Here is a 13763-nt window from a genome sequence, read left to right as displayed (position 1 = left end):
GCAAGATATATGAATAGATTGTTTTTTAAATATATTTTCATTGTTATAAGTTTCATCAAAAATTATATTACACAAATAAAGTTATTTATGGTCAAAGTTGACATGGAAAGACTTCAAAAGTCAAACGTGACCATAATCTGCTTTTATTCACACGTTTTTTCATTTTTCAAGGCTATTATTGACTTTTAGTGACACAAAATATATTAAGTTGTGATTATTGTTGACATTTAATAACACTTCTTTCGTTTTTCATGACTATTGTTGAACAATTTAAAATTATTTACATGCCAAAAATTAACCAATTAACATCATGTACGTTACTCTAATAAACAAGTTAAATTAATAAACAAAATACAACATTCACATTCACATATAGAATGTATGTTTACAGCAACAATTTGATAAATCATTACAAGAAGTTGTCATCTCCAAATGTCAACCCATCACGTGTACAAATGCAACATTACCATTGGACTCAAGCTCATATACACCATACCTATTGTTCCCTTTAATAAATGTATCTGCACGAATAAAAAAAAATCATCAATTCATATAAGAAACATATTTTATCTTTTACACATAATATAGACAATATACTTTATCTTTTACACATCATCACTTCATAAAGAAAAGAAATTGTGTCTTTTAAAGAATATAGGCAACATACTTTCTAACTCTTTTCCAAAAGATTCAAAAGCAAAAGTACAAAAGGGAAAGTTTCTTACCATCAATAAAAACAAGTTACATAACACCTAATAATAAAAGATATAAATAATTTCCAATGATTTATATACCTTCACCCTTCCTTGTGGTATTGATACCCAGAACCCATCCCTAAACCTGAAACATGTTGAAATAAGAAGAAAAAATGTTAATAGAGTTGATTGAACATAAATAAATTTTATTCGTAATAAATATTAAAAAAAAATACATCTCATAAAAATTAAAATTGATGTATGGATCATTTGCTTCAAAGGTCATTGATGTGAGTTATTGTATAGAATTAGCTAAACCATACCACTCCACAAGCTGTTGCAAATGTAAGTCGTGGATGTAATTTGCATTTTCACACAAAACAAACAAAAATCAACTTTTTTGAGTTTAAACAGGAAGTAAATCCAACCCATTATCAAGATTCATCAAGTAGAGATATTAAAAACACAAAAGTATCTGAGCAAGAGCATATCCACTTACTCATCTTTTTAACACCATCAATGGAAATTCCAAGCTCAATCATGGTTTCATCTAAATTAGGGCCTAGAGATGAAAATCAGTAACATACTACCTGGAGTGGAATCGTGCTCAATGACATATCTGATCTCAAAAACGAAGTAGAGCAAGGAACTGTTTGGGAACTAGGGGTGACGATTAAAATTTGCACAGGCTATGATGGATGTGTGTAAATTTTGACTGAACATTTGCAGATAGAACGCTTGAGGTGAAATCGGAAGGAGATGAGAGATTTGTACCTGGCTTATATTGTTTCCCCTTCTTGGCTCTAAAAACACCATTTCTCTTTTTTTTTGAAAAGCCCTAAACATTAATACCATATAAACAGATTGCAAGGTACATTACGAAATTGTAGAAGAAGAAGCAAAATTGGAAGGAGATAAGAGATTTATACCTGGAACTGGCTGTAATTGGTGGCTAGAGAGAGATAACGAAGCAGGATACACTGGGTAGGCAAAGTGGGGGTAATGCAAGGGAGGCGGAATGGAGGTAGCGCCAGTGAAACGCTAGAGAGAGTCGAAGGAGCAGGGTAGAGGAGTTTGTAGGCGACTGAAGAATCTATCATAAGAGAGGGGAGGACCGGTACCAAGAAGGAGGGAAGGAAGTGAGCAATGAGAGGAAGCAGGGTAGAGGCACAGTGGAGGCAGAGACTGCATTGGTAGGGTGGAGGTGTTAGTGTTGGTGCTGCTGGCAGCAGTGTTGCTCGAGATTGTAATCACGTATGGGGAGCATCGTAGGTTAGAGACGATGTGTATGTGGGCGGCGTCGGAGGTGGTGTAGGAAAACGCTGGAGGTAGTGTGTGGAATCGCTGACATTGGTTTCGTTCCAGGGGAGAAGCAAAAACAGATCGATCATCGATTAAGGTGTGTTAGGGAGATTATGAGGGAAAGCTAAAAAGAAAGGGGGAGAATTTGGAAATTTTGAACTTTTGGGAAGTTTGGAGGCTTTCCATATTTTCATGAATTTGGGTGGTTGAAAACATACAATTTGAAGAGATACGAAAAATTGAACTTCCTCTAAATACTAGTTTATTTTTCAACATGGACACCATAAAACAGTTATAATCATGGTTGTTAAAATCGCGATCTTGATCGTAGGATCGGACGATCATACGATCCTAGGTATGAAAAACGATCCGGATTGTAAACGGATCGTATTTGGGGTAGGATCACAGGTAGGATCGTAAGATCGTATGTATGATCGTAGGATCGAGATCCGATCCTATCCTACCTTCCCTTGATTTTTTTTACCACTTTATGTCTTTTACCCTTACCAATTTACCATTTATCATTTTGTGTTGTGACTTATGACTAATATTTTGAAGTTTTTATAACTTTTGAACGAAACATTAAATGTTTGAAATATTTTTCATGATTAAAAATTATAAATTAAAATTATATTTTATTTTGTGGGATCTTAGGATCCCGATCCCGATCTTGCAAACCCAAAAACGATCCTACGTAGGATCCCGATCTTGACAACCTTGATTATAATGACATATTTTTTACTTACGTGTTTTTTATTTTTTAAATTTCATAATAAAATACTTACATTCACATGTTATTCTTTTATATTCAAAATCATTAATTTTAAAACATACATATGAAATTAAACTGTTATCGTAAAACACTTATTGTCACATGTTTTATTTTAAATGTCATAATAAAGTATTTATAGTCTAAAGTGACGATTGGCTAGTATTTGTCACATTTTTTTATGTAAAACTGTAACAAAATGTGTAATATAGTTTGCAATGGTGATGGTTTTTAGTAATTATGTATCTAAAACATTACTAGAATTTGATTAATGGCTTTTAGAGAGACAATTAACCAAATCCGCGACAACTATGTTTCCAAAAAACGTGGCCATAGGTCACTTTTGTACTAGTGTGAGGTGTTTTCTTTGTTGCGCCCAGCCTCAAAGTGCACCCGGCTAAAAGTAAAGTCATGCTAACTTGTGTTACTAACTCGGAGGTTCAAAACCTACCTACTTGGTTGGCTTGGGCCATAGGTTTGTTTCCTTTCTCCTATCATGGTGTTTCAGTCGGTGCGAAGATGACGAGATTAATATCATCCTGGAAAACTATATATTGTTAAAAATTCTCATTCTAAATAATTTTTGCGGAAGGTCCGATAAATCACTTTTGGAGGTTGATTAACCTTATGCATTAGTGTTCATGGTTGCCTTGGAACCTACTTGTTCTCTCTTTTCAAGGTGCCAAATGGAGTCATCAAAAGATTGAGAGCATCCTATTGTAAATTCTTTTGGGTTGGTTTGGATGACAATAAGAAAGTTACTTTATTGCTAGGGAAAATATGTTACATACCAAGGAAAAAGGTGGTTTCAACGTTAGCATATCATTTAATCTTGCTTTATTGGGAAAATGGTGGTGACGGTTCTATACTGACTAATGGTGTATCCGGAAAAAAAATTTAACGGCACTATGGAGAGAGACAGAATGATGGCTTGTAAAAAAGGCAGTTGGGGCAATATCATTAATCTTCAGACTGATTTAATTATTTGAATTTGGACATTCTTTCCATGTTTTCTATCAAAAACAATAGGTCAAGATGGCTTGAAATCAAGGAAGACAATTTCTCGTCGTCCTCCACCAGGTTCATAAATGATGACGTTTTGTCAAAATATAATACTTGCAACACTATTTGGAATCGCATTGCACCCGCCAAGGCAAACATCTTAACTTTGCTTGTTAGGCTTGGTCATCTATACACTAGATTGAACCTCCATAGAATTGGGATCCCTTTGCAATCACCTATACGCACCCTCTGTTCGGCTACCAATGAATTTGAATCACACTTATTTCTGGACTACCCAAAAGTCATTGAGGTAAGTGTGATTTCGTGTCAGTTTTGGAGGGACATCCCTATTACTAGTGTGCCCATCATTGATTTGTTTTAGAGGTTATACCATGTGGGTTCTCCTGTAATAAAATAAAGCATAACAAAATCAAGCTGCCAGTCACCTCTGCTCTGATGGCCCTGTTGTGAATAATGTAGATATGGCCACGAGGTTGTCTTCAGTTGCAAATCCAGGAGCAGCAAAGAGTTAGTAGGTGACATCCAGGCTTCGATTGGTTAGGTATTAGAGCTAGAAAAGATGAATAGTTTTGTTGGTTAAACTGGTCTATCGATCCTCACAAAGATTGCCTCAACTAAATGTAACTCTAGCCTCTCACCGGCTTTGTTTTTAGAAGAAAAAAAACACTCTTTTGTTTAAAAAACATCATATAAATATTACCCGCTTATATTTTTTGAGACTTATTCTGCATATTCAATGACTCAGTAGATGTGAAAATTTTTGCCAGCTACAAAGGCTGAACTGACATTTTCTAATAGGGGAAAGTATTGAAAGGTTAATACATTTGAAATGTTGTACCTTAATGAATCGTGTGCTTGCATGTCTCATAAGAAATGTTTGAGTGATATGAAATATGTTTATAGGATCTTGTGGTATTCAAATTCATATACACACATTCATACACGTACACATACAGATACACATTTCATATATATTTATACTCATACAAATACGCTGATAGAAAATAAAACGGGTTTTAAACAAAGATTAATCCACCTTGCAGCCAAAGAATACCATATCCGCTACTTTTATCAGCAAAGACATGTATAAAGCTTGTCCAGTAGATGTTTTGTACTTAAGCTTTTTTAATTGGTTGAACTACTCGATGTATCCCCATATAAAGTTCAAGTTGGCCTCTGTTTTAACAAAAGTTCATGTTGACTGTGTCCACTGTTTATCTAATAAATTAAACCAAAGAGGCCAATCCGAATAACAGAAAAGGTGTGGTTTGGATTTATTGACCGAAGAAATTGGCAACCCTGATGCACACATGTGACCGGTAGATGATATCGCCTGAGCAGATTAAGTCTGAAACGAAACATTAACCCATAAAACTATAATGAGTCCATAATAAACGAGTTTTTAACCAAAATAGGGTTATTGAAGAAAATATTTACCAATCTAGTATAGTTTGAAAGATATTTACCAAACTAGTGTTTTTCTTCATTTTTTTTATTTTTCAATATTTCTTATTGTTTTTCTATTTATTTAAATAACTGCTTTTTTACTTTTTTTTATTTCAGTTTTTTTACTATTTATTTTAAATATCAGTTTATTATTATTATTATTATTATTATTATTATTATTATTATTATTATTATTTACTATGCATTTAACATAAATATCTAACATACAAAAGAGCTTTATTATTTTGGTTCATTACATGCCTATTTGATTAATTTTTTTCTACCGTTTATATAGTGATTACGAGTTTACTTTAATTTTCTTACCATTTATTTATACATATATTTTAAAAACTTAACCCTTTTACAAATTCAAGTTTTTTCTCATGTCTTTATTTATACAACCTTTGCATGCTTTTTAATTGAGTGTCTTTACATTATAAAATATAAAAAGCAAAAGTTTACATATTTTTTGTCTTTACATAAAAACAAATATGTAAAAACATAGAAAACAAATTTTAAAAAAAATCTAATTTGTAAAACGAAAGAAATCATAAAATACATGCATAAAACGAAATATGTAAAAAATATTTAGAAAACAAATTTCCAAATCAATAAAAACTATTATTTCAAAACACGTGAAAACAAAATTGTAAAAAAAAATATACGGACAAAATTTTATAACACAACTATTACTTTTGCTTTTTATATTTTATTTTCAATGTAAAGAAACTCAATTAAAAAGCATGCAAATGTTGTATAAATAAAGACATGAGAAAAAACTTCTTTTTGTAAAGGGTTAAGTTTTTAAAAAATATATATAAATAAATGGTAAGAAAATTAAAGTAAACTCGTAATCACTATATAAACGGTAGAAAAAAATTAATCAAATAAGCATATAATGAACCAAAATAATAAAGCTCTTTTGTATGTTAGATATTTATGTTAAATGTATAGTAAATAAAAGTATATAAAATTTAATAAAAAAAAACTGAAACAAAAATAAAATAAAAAAATAAACTGATATTTAAAAACAATAAATAGTAAAAAAAAACTGAATTAAAAAAAGTAAAAAAGCTGATTTTTTAATAAATAGAAAAACAATAAGAAATATTAAAAAATAAAAAAATTTTGAAGAAAAACACTACTTTGGTAAATAATTTTCATACTATACTAGATTGGTAAATATTTTTTTCAATAACCCCATTTTGGTTAAAAACTCCATAATAAACTTGACAACTGCAAACTGCACATATTAAAAATTAATGATTTTAACATGAAGATGTGTTGACCATCATTAATGTTTTGACCATCATTAATGATTATGCAACTTACAGGGGAGCCATTCTTTCTTGTTTACGCTCCCCTACTGAAATATACAAAGGTTTTGTCCCATCATCTCAGGATTCTTCTCAGCCATCCAATTCATCCTGTTTACAAGAATGAAGATTAGTTAACTTTTTTGGTTTGTGACACAAAAAACTTATTGCAAAAGCTATGAGTTCAAAAATTAAAATCACTAAAACTAAAATCTCTGTCAGATTTTTTTGCGTTAAAAAGATCTAATACTCGATCCCTAAATATCTGCATCTTTAGTGATATTAGGGAATAAGCATGTAAAGAACTACAGATCAGATCTGCAAATTCCGTCAAGATCTCCATAATCTCCAAACAGTATTCAATAAGAATGGAACTAGATGTCAGATTTAGACTACTGAAACGTTACTAGATATAGCATAAATTGGAAAGTTGAGCAGTAAAACATTATTGGAATCAAAACAATTACATAAGAAAACTTTATATAAATTTACCTTTCCAACCATAAGATATAGGGGCCTCGGACAAACCCACAAAACCAACTCTTGAAATGTTATGAACACCTAACTGATACCGATCTGATTCTACTAGGCTGACAACAGAATACAGATCAATGTATAGTGTGAGTGACTGGCTATACAGATCAATGTATAGCGGATCTTTACCAGTTTTTTGATCTATCAGCATGATTTTCACGACTGAAAAAAGACAAAAATCGATAACTTAATGAAAACAATGCATGATTTTCAGATAAGTAAGAAACGATTGAGAATTTGAGATCTAGCTAGACTGATAGGGTCGATAACGACAGCGGCTGTGAAATTGTATTGAAATGAAACTGAACATCGTATATATAGTGGTTAAGAAATGTGTAGGCGTAACCCTATAACCCTGATCTCTAGCGTTGATGATTTGCATCAACCTCCCCTACTATTGTACATATCTTCAAATAGAGCCCAAAGGTTATGCAAAATGACAGTTTTGCTGCTTGATGAATAAAGTGCTACTTGCTTTTTTATTTGTAATTTTCTTAACGGGCTCTTTTATGTAAATGGCTACAATAGTTGTATAGCTTTTTTTAATGTAAATCTAATTATTGATAAACTACTCTTAGTTCAACATGTGCCCAGCAGAACAATTGAACCCTCGATCTCAAAGTAGAAAAGCAACACCTGGATTGACTAGAAGTCTTTTGGTAAATATAAACAATACTCTTTATTTTATTTATTTTTTGGAAAAGCATTTGATACATTTTTCTTTCTTGTTTAAGTGCAAATATCTTTCATCATTTGACATTATAAATATTCCAAGTTGAGTATACCATATTCATGGTTTAGCCTTTCAACATGAAATGGTTTAATTAGCGCAAACTTAATATAATTTTTGGCTACAAAATTAATGGTTTCACTAAATGTTAAAGTATAATTAATGTGTTAAATGAAATCAAAATAAATATGTATACTGCTAAATATATTTATTTTAATTGTAAATTAAGGGGATGTTCATAATTAATCAACATAATGTAAGATTGTGCCTATATTTATCGTTTAACATGCCCTTCAGTTAAAATCAACAAGTCAAAGAAAGCTTGACGATAAATATTCAGTTTATGAATGTTTTGTCCCAAAGTTTATTTTGGTTGATTATTGGATTACTGACACCCGATGTTTTGATATTAGCACATTATCCTACATGAAATGCAACTTTGCATTTTAAGTATATTTGGATTCCTTTTCTATTTCAAGGCAATGTCAGTTTTACAACATATGAGAGACACTTGAATGAATTTTGATAAGCATGTGAGAACCACAACACATGCACAAACTTGCTATGGATGATTAAAATTTGTTGGTAAATATCCATTGATTTTCAATTATTAAGTGCCAGCAAGGCATAGTATTGAATATTTATCGGAATATATTTGTGAATTTGGTATAAGTTTGAAAACTGGTGGTGGATTTATGAACTTACCAAAATTAACTATGGGTAATGTAATAATTTTGTAAGTCATCTCTTGCATCTTTTGCATGGTACTACACCATCAGTAACACGAAGAAACCCTAGACTCCTTGTCCGATACAACATATCTCGCCACTAATGCTCTATATTCATGAACTAACAACAAGGGGAAAATAATAATAAAAAAAGTGGTAAAACATCAACACAATTGTAATTTGTAGGTTTTCTCACTACTACAAAATGAGTCTAATGCAAACTTTTGAAGACAACCTTTTAGTATAATTTCTAATTTGTAATGTCCCAAAAATACTAAGTAAAAGTTTCATTTTTAAACAACCCAAAAATATTAAGTAAAAATTTCATTTTTAAACAATCCCTATTAGTCCCTTTCATAAACGAATCTGCATGAACAGGAAAAAACAAATCATTAATTTATATAAGTAACATATTTTATCTTATACACATAATATAGGCAACATACTTAATCTTTTACACATCGTCACTTCATAAGGAAAGAAAACAACTCTTTTAACGAATATAGGCAACATACTTAATCATTTACACATAATAGCAATGTACTTACCTTTTAAGTTTTCCCAAAGAGTCAGAAGCAAAATCACAAAAGGGAAAGTTTGTTACCATCAATCACTTGCTCTGTTTGTACAAATACCAAAGTGTGTATTAATGAAAACAAGACATATAACATCTAACAATGAAAGATATAAAGAATTAACAATGATTTATGTACCTTCACCCTTCCTCGTGGTCTTGATATCGACAACCCATCCCTAAACATGAAAAATGTTGAAATAAGAAGAAAAAAAATATTAAGAGAGTTGATTGAACATCATTAAATTTGATTCCTGATAACTAGTAAGAAATAAGATACATCTCATGAGAATTAAAATGGAAGTATGGATCATTTGCTTCAGAGGTCATTGCTAGTAGTTCTTGTATAGAATTAGCTAAATCATATCACTCCACAAGTTGCTGCAAATGTAAGTCATGGATGTAATCTTTATTCTCAAACAAAACAAACAAAAATCATGTTTTTTTAGATTAATTAGGAAGTAAATCAAACCCATTATCAAGATTCATCAAGTAGAGATACTAAAAACGCAAAAGTACCTGAAGTAGAGCAGATCCACCTAGTCATCTTTTTAGTTTTACCAAATCATTATGAACAGATCCACCATAAGCTTGAGCTATAAATGAAAGACTATGTTTACCACCATCAATGGAAATTTCAAGATCAATCATGGTTTCTTATAAATTAGGGCTTACAGATAAAAATCAGGAACATATTACCTTGAGTGGAATCGTACTCAATGCAATATTTGATCTCAAAAACGAAATAGGGAAAGGAATAGTTTGGGAACTAGGGCGACGATTAAAATTTGTAGAGGCTATGATGGATGTGTGTCTTTGGAGGGACACCACGTTTAACAGAACATTTTCAGATAGACCGCCTGAGGTGAAATCGAAAGGAAATGAGAGATTTGTACCTCGATAATACTGCTTCACCTTCCTGGCTCTAAAAACACCATTTCTCTTATTTATTTTTTTCAAAAGCCCTAAACATTAAAACCGCATAAACAGATTGAAAGGTACATTATGAAATTATAGATAAAGATGCAGAATTGGAAGGAGATGAGAGATCTGTACATGGAACTTGACTGTTATTTGTTGCTAGAGAGAGATGACGAAGCAGACACATGTCAAGCCGATTTTAGGTAATGCATGGGAGCCGGAGTGGAGGCGGCGCCGATGAAGCGCTATAGAGAGCCGATGGAGCAGGGTAGAGGAGTTTGCAGACGACTGACAAATCTATCACAGAAGAGGGGAGGACCGGTAGCAATAAGTAGGGGATGAGATGAGAAACGAGAGGAAGCAGTGTAGAGGCACAGTGGGTGTGAAGATTGTGGTGGTGGGGTGGAGGTGTTGGTGTTGGTGGTGTTGACGGAAGTGCTGCTCGAGATTGTAATCGCGTATGGGGAACATCATAGGTTGGATACGACGTGTATTTGGGTCAGCGCCAAAGGTAGTGTGTGGAATCACTCGCATTCGTTTCATTCTAGGGGAGAAGCAAAAACAGATCGGTCGTCGATTAGGGTGTGTTAGGAAGATTATGAAGGAAAGCCAAATGAAATGGGGAGAATTTGGGACTTTTGAAAATTTGGAGGCTTTCAATATTTTCATGAATTTGGGTGGTTAAAAACATACAATTTGATGAGTTATAAAAACTCAAACTCTCTCTGAATACTAGTTTCATTTTTCAACATTGGTATCGTAAAACACTTATAGTGACATATTTTTTTATTGATACTATTTTTACATTTGGACACACATAAAACTTAAAATGTCACGATAAAATACTTTTAGTTACATGTTTTTTTTAATGTCATAATAGAATACTTACAGTCACATGTTATTTTTTCATATTCAAAATTATTAATTTCAGACATACATATGAAATTAGACTGTCATCATAAAACACTTATTGTCTCGTGTTTTTTTAAATGTCATAATAATATACTTACGGTCACAATGATTTAACCTGACTATTGGCTGGTATTTGTTACATTTTTTTTTATGTAAAACAGAAACAAAATGTGTGAATATAGTCTGCAATGGTGATGGTTTTTACTAAAATATGTAACTAAAACATTACTAGACTTTGATTAATGACTTTTAATGACACAATTAACCAAATCTGTGACAACCATGTTTCTGAAAAATGTGGTCATAGGTCATTTTTGTACTAATTTGTGGTGTTTCTGTGTTGCGCCCGGCCTCAAAGTGAACCTGGTTAAAAGTAAACTCATGCTAACTTGTGTTACTAACTCGGAGGTTTAAAACCTACCTACTTGGTTGGGTTGCGCCATAGGTTTGTTTCCTTTCTCCCATCGTGGTGTTTCGGTGGGTGCGAAGATGACGAGAATATCATCTTGGAAAACTATATATTATTGAAAATTCTCATTCTAAATAATTTTTGTAGAAGGTCCAATAAATCACTTTTGGAGATGGAAAATGTTCATGGTACCCTTGGAACCTACTTGTTCTATCTTTTCAAGGTGGCAAATGGAGTCATCAAAAGATTGAGAGCATCCTATTACAAATTCTGTTGGGTTGGTTTGGATGACAATCAGAAAATTACTTGTATTGCTAGGGAAAATGTTTTACATATCAAGGAAAAGTTGATTTCAACAATGGCTAATCATTTAATTAATCTCGCTTTATTGGGAAAATGGTTGTGCTGGTTCTATGCTGACTAATGGTCTATCCCAAAAAAATTTATAACGACACTATGGGGAGAGACAGAATGATGGCTTGTAAAAGCGGCATTTGGGGCAATATCATTAATCTTCAGACTGATTTTAATTATTTGAATTTGGACTTTCTTTCCATGTTTTCTATCAAAATCAATAGGTCAAGATGGCTTGAAATCAAGGATGGCAATTTCTCGGCGTACTCCTTCAGGTTCATAAATGATGAGGTTTTGTCAAAATATAATACGTGCAACAATATATGGAATCGCATAGCACCTGCCAGGCAAACATCTTTGATTTGTTTTTGAGGTTATACCATGTGGGTTCTCCTGTAATAAGATAAAGCATAACAAGATCAAGCTGCCTGTCACCTCTGCTCTGATGGCCCTGTTGTGGATAATGTAGATATGGTCACGAGGTTGTCTTCAGTTGCAAATCCAGGAGCAACAAAGAGTTAGTAGCTGACATCCAGCCTTCGATTGGTGAAGTATTAGAGCTAGAAAAGATGAATAGTTTTGTTGGTTAATCTGGTCCATCGACCCTCGCAAAGATTGCCTCAACTAAATGTAACTCTAGCCTCTCACTAGCTTTGTTTTTATAATAAAAACACCCTTTTGTTTAAAAAAACATCATATAATTAATGCCAACATATATTTTTTGTGACTTATTGTGCCTATTCAATGTCTCAGTAGATATGAAAAAAATTTCCAGCAATAAAGGCCGAACTGACATTTTCTAATAGGGGAAAGTATTGAAAGGTTAATACATTTGAAATGTTGTTCCTTTATGAAACGTGTGCTGGCATGTCTCATAAGAAAAGTTTGAGTGATATGAAATATGTTTATATAGGACCTTGTGGTATTCAAATTCATATACATACATTGATACACATACACATACGGATATCCATTTCATATATATTTATGCTCATACAAATACACTGATAGAAAATAAAACGGGTTCTAAACAAGGATTAATCCACCCTGCAGCCAAAGAACACCATATCCGCTACTTTTATCAGCAAAGACTTGTATAAAGCTCGACCAGCAGATGTTTTGTACTTAGGCTTTTTTAATCGATCGAACTAGTTGATGTATCTGTTGGGTTAATCGGTTTGTTTAACGGGTTAACGGGCAATGGGCGAACGGGTGTCATGGGTTATTAGTTGACTAGGTTTGGAGGAAATAACGTGGCTTAGTTGCCACTTAGATAGGAGCACATGGTCCAGCTAGTTTTTAGCATAGTTTGTTATTTCTTGTTGTTTAAATAGATGTAGTTGTACTCGTTGTTACAGGGAAGTGAATAAGAAAGATAATTCCTCGGTCTCAAAGCTCTCTTCACTTTTATATATGTGTTACTTCGTGTATTAAGGGACCTGATCCAACAGTATCCCGATATAAAGTTCAAGTTGGCCCCTGTTATAACAAAGGTTCAGGTTTATTGTTTTCTCAATTTGTCTAATACACTAAACTGAAGAGGCCTATCCGGTTAATGGAATAGGTATGGTCCGGATATATTGACTGACGAAATTGGCAACCCTGATGCACACATGTGGCCGGTAGATGATATCGCCTGAGCAGATTAAGTCTGAAACGAAACATTAACCCGTAAAACTATAATGAGTCCATAATAAACTTGACAACTGCAAACTGCACATATTAAAAATTAATGATTTTAACATGAAGATGTGATGACCATCATTAATGTTTTGACCATCATTAATGATTATGCAACTTACAGGGGAGCCATTCTTTCTTGTTTACGCTCCCCTACTGAAATATACAAAGGTTTTGTCCCATCATCTCAGGATTCTTCTCAGCCATCCAATTATATATATAATAAATTGTGAGGACGCTTATGCACAGTGAGTTTTTGCTTTTCTGAATTTTGCCACAGATGTTTGTGGGATTTGCAGTTTGGCCCCTGCCTCCCTTAACATCCAATCAATTTTTACTTTTCGCTTTTCTGAATTTTGCCACAGATGTT

General features: G+C 32.7%; 2 long non-coding RNA genes across 9 annotated transcripts; both read right to left on the bottom strand.

The window, feature by feature from the left end:
• Positions 1–276: 276 nt before the first annotated feature.
• Positions 277–2190, bottom strand: LOC145116380 (uncharacterized). The gene is made up of 4 exons (XR_013712046.1): positions 1625–2190; positions 1470–1533; positions 795–840; positions 277–521 (listed from the first exon to the last, which is right to left on the bottom strand). It is a non-coding gene; the product is annotated as an uncharacterized LOC145116380 (long non-coding RNA).
• Positions 2191–4665: 2475 nt separating this feature from the next.
• LOC145116279 (uncharacterized) lies at positions 4666–10719 on the bottom strand. Of its 8 annotated transcripts, none has more exons than XR_013711964.1 (8): positions 10174–10719; positions 9398–10082; positions 9257–9296; positions 9092–9162; positions 8521–8909; positions 7044–7247; positions 6568–6662; positions 4666–5137 (listed from the first exon to the last, which is right to left on the bottom strand). It is a non-coding gene; the product is annotated as an uncharacterized LOC145116279 (long non-coding RNA). The 8 variants fall into 8 exon arrangements; XR_013711962.1 differs by having other exon boundaries at positions 9257–9727; positions 9817–10082; XR_013711963.1 differs by having other exon boundaries at positions 9257–9713; positions 9817–10082.
• Positions 10720–13763: the final 3044 nt, after the last annotated feature.

Source organism: Lactuca virosa, chromosome 5 (genome assembly GCF_052849685.1).
Source record: "Lactuca virosa cultivar CGN04683 chromosome 5, Lactuca_virosa_CGN04683_v6, whole genome shotgun sequence".
NCBI classification, from domain to species: domain Eukaryota; kingdom Viridiplantae; phylum Streptophyta; class Magnoliopsida; order Asterales; family Asteraceae; genus Lactuca; species Lactuca virosa.
This window is presented reverse-complemented; position numbering and strand designations above follow the sequence as displayed.